Below are 7,304 nucleotides of genomic sequence, written 5' to 3' on the forward strand. Positions count from 1 at the left end.
AAGGTACGGCACCTCCGCGATCTGCACACGTTCAGCTCGGTGACGTCCCACAAAATCTCGATCCAGCTGAGGTCGAGGGTGAGTTTCGTCAGCACGACGGCGTGGTGACGGTAATGATGAAGTTAACGGCCCAGGGCTTCACCTAAGCACTACGATGATATGACCAAGGTGTGTAACTGTGGAGGGGGGCACCGCACATGGCTAAAACAATTTTCAACTTGTGTGTCTATGGGGCGCCCCCTTCCCCTGTATATAAAGGAGTGGAGGAGGGGGAGGGTCGGCCCTCTCATGGCGTACCCAAGGGGGGAGTCCTGCTCCCGGTGGGAGTAGGAGTCCCCCTTCCCTAGTTGGAGTAGGAGAGGAAGGAAGCGGGAGAGAGAGAGGAAAGGAAAGGGCCCCCCACCCAATTCGGATTGGGCTTGGGGGGCGCACTCCACCTAGCCGCCTCCTCTCTCCCACTAAGGCCCAATAAGGCCCTGCTACATCTTGAGCTTGCGTTGGTTTTCCTTGAAGAGGAAAGGGTAATGCAGCAATAGTAGCGTAAGTATTTCCATCAGTTTTTGAGAACCAAGGTATCAATCCAGTAGGAGGCTCCTCAAAAGTCCCACGCACCTACACAAACAAACAAAGAACTCGCAACCAACGCAATAAAGGGGTTGTCAATCCCTTCACGGCCACTTGCGAAAGTGAGATCTGATAGAGATAGTATGATAAGATAAATATATTTTTGGTATTTTATAATATATATTGGAAAAGTGAAGATGCAAATAAAAGTAGATTGAAAGCTTATATGATAAAAGATAGACCCGGGGGCCATAGGTTTCACTAGTGGCTTCTCTCAAGATAGCATAAGTATTACGATGGGTGAACAAATTATTGTCGAGCAATTGATATAAAAGCGAATAATTATGAGATTATCTAGGCATGATCATGTATATAGGCATCATGTCCGTGACAAGTAGACCGACTCCTGCCTACATCTACTACTATTACTCCACACATCGACCACTATCCAGCATGCATCTAGAGTATTAAGTTCATAGGAACAGAGTAACGCATTAAGAAAGATGACATGATGTAGAGGGATAAACTCATGCAATATGATATAAACCCCATCTTTTTATCCTCGATGGCAACAATACAATACGCACTGCAAAAAAATACACGTCTGTGATGATACGTGTTTGTCACAGTAGGTCGCGTTTTTTGTCATGCATGTACATCCATGACGATTTTATGACAGAATCAAGAGAGTCATACATGTGCTGTCGTAGAAGTGTTCCATGACATTACCAAAATTATCAACACGGAAGTGTCCACTTCCATGACGATAAATCGCGCATCACATAAGTACTTTCGTCAAGGGTGACTGACACGTGGCATCCACCGTAACGGAACACCGTTAAGCTATCAGGTCAGCTTTTGGATCCGATAACCCGTTAACAGCCTCGGCCAATGGGAAATTTCCATGTGTAAAATTCTTATTGGACGGGCGAAACACGTGTCAGCTCGTCAGTGGGTCAGATAGGCGCCTATGATATGTCGACATGTGCCACGGCCCACCACTAGCCCATTTAGCTTACAAAGCCGGCCCGTTTGACTTGGTCAAAAGTTAACGGGCTGGCCCATGAAAAGCCTGTTAATGGTCTCTTTCCAAATAGCCCATTTTATGGCCCGTTAACTCACGGCCCGTTAGGCCCTAAAGGAAATCGTCCCAACAACGTGATGTGGGCTGTCGAATATAACACCAACCCATTTCACTTTCGGCCCATGTATGGCCCACGACGTCTTTCGGCCCATATGAGGCCTTCATATCTTTCGGACCTTTACAGGCCCATGGTGACTCTAGCCCATAATGAACAGTAATTTTCTTTGTACCCGTTAACGGCCCGTGATTTACATGGGCCATTTCCAACCTGTGTTAGCTTTCGGCCAATTGACGGCCCATACGTTCTTGGGCTCCTTTTCGGCCCTCGATTATTTCCGACCCGTTACTGGCTTGTTCCCCTAATGGGCCAAATTCGGCCCATGGCAAGAGTCAGCCCGTTACTGGCCTGTTCCCCTAATGGGCCAAATTCGGCCCATGGTAAGAGTCGGACCGTTACTAGCATGTTACCCTAATGGGCCAAATTCGGCCCATGGCAAGAGTCGGCCCATTTCTGTCCTGTTAACCCGTTGCGCCGTTTCCAGCCCATCCTATATTCTGGCCCACTAACGACCCGTTATGCATGTGACTGAATTAAGCCTTTGCTGTCCTACGGCCTGTTAACGGCCCATTACCGTGCGGGGCCGATACCAATTACACCCGATTACGGCCCATGTAGACCCATTTATCCGACGGCCCGAGGCCCACCGATTACAGACCCATTTATCGACGGCCCGTAGGAGACCCATGGATCCTACGGCCCGTAGGAGACCCATAGATCCTACGGCCCGTATATGGCCCATGGTAGTTGCGGCCACTAGCAAACCAAGGAAAAAGAAGACTAGGAAATAAATAAGACCGAAACTAACGCTAGGCTATTAAGGCGATTGCAAAGATTACATCCACTCGGCATCAAAGATCGCCACCAGTGCAAATATAGGGAACACCCTACACTATACAAAAATGGCTTGCTGTTTTCTTCAGCCGGTGGCTGCACGTTAAGAATAAATTTTGTATCGCACCAAAACACATTACAACTATATAACAAAAGGAAGGTTGACATAAAACTTAACAATCTAGCAGATAAATGCACCACCAGAAGTTCAGAAGCTCAGTTCATTTGACCTGACTGTTATGTTTTCATGTTGTATTGTCTGATGGAGCACCATAACCCTCGCCTTCATTTCCCCTAGGCTCCTGAACAACATAGCAAATGTCTGATAGTCTGGTTTCAAAACCATGCATATCTTGACGACATCCAACAATGTCTCTCCTTGTTTCACAAAGGGTCTCTGTTAGGAAATGGACTTGTGTCTAGAGTGCAGATACAACATTGCTTTGAGCTTGCATATCTTGATCATGAGGCAGTTTGGACGATATTGCCTTAACAACCAACCCAGTATTACGCAGGAACGTGCTTTTGGCACTGTTAGTGGACAGGTACTGACCCACTGCAGCAAGAGCTGACATTGCGGTTATAGTTGCCTCGCCACCTTCAGAAGGTGGCGGTTCCACCATTTTTTCCATAGCTCGCTGAAAAGTTGAGGTTTTACATTACTAGTACCAGAACAGAAGATATTAAGGAGGCAGCAAAACGAAACAAAATAGTTTTGGTCTATATACAGAACTTATTCTGGTGAACCCATGTAAAATATTAGTTGTATTTTATTGCAAAGTACATAATAAAACCAAGTTCCAAACATATGACCATGTACCATCGCTAATGTATTGTCTATTTCTTCACATTGTATTGAGGGCTAAGGATAAAGAGACGAAGTTTATAATACGGTAAGCATAGTATGGCATCATTCATATCACAAAACAACTGAGAACAGACAAACAGGCAATTGTAACATTGTGTGGGCAAGTCCAGCACAGAACTAGATTATGGGTCAAGATCAAAGGAACATCACTCCTCTCTTTTAAACCTTGTAAGGTGCAATGATACGCTAAGACAATTGTGTATAAAATTGAAAAGAGTAATAGACATTGGCTACAAACCATGCAGTTCAAGGCACAAGTCAGAGTAAGTAGTAGTTAAAAGGCATGAGGATTAAGGACTTACAACAGCGGCTTTGACTGGTGTAGTCATGCCCTTCTTCTTGCTGGTGTGACAGTTCTTGAAGATTTCCACAACATTTGGTTTGGGTACTTTCTGGTCCTTGCGGGCTTTCCTCTGCATTTCGAACAAGTCAATATAGATCTGATAATATGGTATAGTGAAAAGAGTGAAACAGCAGCTAATTACAAGAGCCTCGCAGTGTGCAATATAGCTATGAGATCCTGTCGTCTGTTGGAATTTCACTTTCGTACAGTTGGCCTTGTTCTTTGAACAGTTCACCTACAAGAAGATAGATTTGTGTGGCACATGCGTAAATAGGACTTCAACATGTGATCCGATCACATATATATAATGTACATGATACTTCGGATCAGACCAGTGTTTAACAAGGCCCCTCCAGTCTTCATCCGATATATTTTCCACTGGAGATGTTTGGGAAAGTTCACTGTTAGCCTTGCCTTCAAAGTGAGTTTTCCTCAAGTTATATCGATACTGTCGCAGAGCAGACTTGAAAACATGGGTGCAAGCTTGTCTGGTTGCATCATCTTGGCTATCCAACTTGAACCTCATCTGTTGAAAATTATGGGAGTCTCATTATCAGCAACCTAGAAAGTATGGGACAGAGCAAGATGATATTACTAGTTTCCATACATAACCATATTTACAAATAAATGGTCGAGGAAGGTGTTGAACTGGGTTTCGTCTTTGTCATTCCTGTACTGAATCCATGTTGGGAGGATATGTACATGACACCTAATGGCAACCGTTGCCTCTGATACTAACTTGGCTGACTCTGTAGCATCACGTGGCCTTTTTAAACCTGCCTCAAAACGGATCTCCATTCTTCCTCCTCTAGATTTAGTTAACCTATTGAGCATTATCCCTGATGTTTGTTTCCTCTTGCGCCTAGGTGCTAGTCCAATAACGAACATAGGAAGTGTTAGTGTACATCAAACTGTGAGACTACATATAAAGAAGCATGCAACTGTAACTTGACTCCAGCAACTACCTTCTTGCGGTTGAAGCTCACAAGGTTCATCTGATATTGCCAACTCGTCTTGTGTCAAGAGTGCTTGGGAAGTAGTGTCGGGTGGCAAGGGAGCTTGCGAACGTGCTGCTAGCTCAGTTGATGCACGAGTAAGTCGTGCAGCTGGTAGTACTGTGGTAGGTGTTGCAAGAACTAGGGATGCCTCTGCTTGTTTGGTGGCAGCTATTTGTTTCTGTTTGGCTTTTTTTGCAGCTCGTGTAGCATGGGATGTCGTGTTTGTAGAATTTTCCGCTGGACTTTGACCTTCTATTGCACCATCAGTACCAGCAGAATCTGCAAGATTCATCCGCTTCGCATTCCCTGCCATTATGTGTTTCTTCCTCTTTCTCTGTGCCATGTTAAGTCAAGCCGACAAGAAAAATGAATAACAATTTAGTTCTTCAGAACAAATTGATGCGTGATGCAGACGAAATGAACTTTGATGTTAGACAACCACATGATAGGAGGATGTAATATGTATGAAAAACAGGACGGAAGAGATAACCAGAACTATGATGTGTAAACTAAGAAGAAGACATTTCACCAAATTAGAAGCAATGCAATGGAAGGTAGACACCATATGAAAGATGCTATAAATATCGCTCTGTCAAGTTAACAGTGTCTCATCATAAATGGCATTTAAACAAATGTGAAGCAGTACAAGAAATAAATCATATGCAAGATGCAAACAACATCACACTACCATGTTAGAGGTCTCTCGTCATTAGTGCCATTGCATATTCACAGCATTGCATATTCACAACTTATGATGTGTAAACTAAGGAGAAGGCATTTCAACAAATTAGAAGCAATGAAAGCTAGACACCATATGAAAGATGCAACGAATATCACTCTACCAAGTTAAAAGTGTCTCGTCATAAGTGACATTTCAACAAATTAGTAGTACAAGCTAGAAAAGAATGTGAGATGTAACCTATATCACACTCCAAAGTCAAATGTGTCTTATGATAAGTGATTGTTGCGGGTTACACAACAGTAGTAATTTGATGTAAGAACATGGTGTGATAGATAGATATTGTATGTTCTAGAAATAGGAACATGTGTCTTATTCAAGTATAATGTGTAAAGTAAGCAGATGGAATTCAACAAAATTAGAAGCAATACGAGCTAGACATCACACATAACATGCAACCACATATAATAGTGCCAAGTTAGAGGGAGCATCGGTGATGCTGCACTAGGGGAGACGTGCTCATCATAAACACAGCTTTGTTGAGTGTCTATGCATGTGTTGTCTTGGAAATCATCTTGGGGGTGTGGAGGAGTAGAAACTATAGAGGCCCTCCATTCGCAAGGAGCACCTTTATCCGCTGCCTTGCTAACTTCCTTCCGCTTTATTGATTTTGAATTGTCAAGTAAAACCAACAAGAAAAAGCAATAAAATTCTCTCTTCAGAACTCATTCATGCATGATACTGACAATCACTACTTTGATGTAAGGCAAACACATGATACCAGGATGGAATATGTACGAAAAATAGGACGGCATAGCATGTTCACAACTGTTTGTGTAAACTAAGCAGAAACCATTCCAGCAAATAAGAAGCAATGCAAGCTAGACACCACATGAAAGATGCAACCAATATGACTCTACCAAGTTAAAAGCATCCCCATCATAAATGGAATTTCAACAAATTAGAAGCAGCGCATGCTATAAATCATATGAAAGATGCAACTAATATCGCACTGCATATACTAAAGGTGTCTTGTCATATTGATTGATGCGGGATACAATAAAACAATAGTTTTATGTAAGGACATGCTTAATAGGCAGATGTACTATGTACTAAATACAGGAAGGCATGTCACATTAACAGGTATAATGTATAAGCTAAGCAGACTAGCACATGCAGTTTAACCAGATTGGAAGAATTACAATCTAGACACCATATGCAACATGCAACCACATATCACGCTGCCAAGTTAGAGCAAGCACCTGCGATGCTAGTGTATGGGAAATGCTGTAATCAACTACAGAGCTACGTTCACTATCTTCATCTAGCATTTCTGTTTCTTGAGAATCATGTCTGGAGGCTGACGCTGCATTCTTTAAATGAAGAGTAGTCCCCTTGCCTGCCTGCCTCATCATAAGTGATTGATGAGGGATACACAAGAACATTAGTTTGATGTAAGAACATGGTTAATACACAGATGTACTAGTATGTACCAAAAACAGAAAGGCATGTCTTATAGCGTTGCTAGTTGCAGGTGAAGATGAAGATTGCTCCATGGTGGACAGGATTATGTTGGGATATCACAATATCTCTTATTTAATTAATGCATCTATATATTTGGTAAAGGGTGGAAGGCTCGGCCTTATGCCTGGTGTTTTGTTCCACTCTTGCCGCCCTAGTTTCCGTCATACCGGTGTTATGTTCCCGGATTTTGCATTCCTTATGCGGTCGGGTGATTTATGGGACCCCCTTGACAGTTCGCTTTGAATAAAACTCCTCCAGCAAGGCCCAACATTGGTTTTACCATTTGCCTCACCACCACCTATATTTCCCTTGGGAGTAATTAACCCAAGGGTCATCTTTATTACAGCCCCCC

The sequence above is a fragment of the Triticum dicoccoides genome, chromosome 7B (assembly GCF_002162155.2).
Source record: "Triticum dicoccoides isolate Atlit2015 ecotype Zavitan chromosome 7B, WEW_v2.0, whole genome shotgun sequence".
NCBI lineage: Eukaryota > Viridiplantae > Streptophyta > Magnoliopsida > Poales > Poaceae > Triticum > Triticum dicoccoides.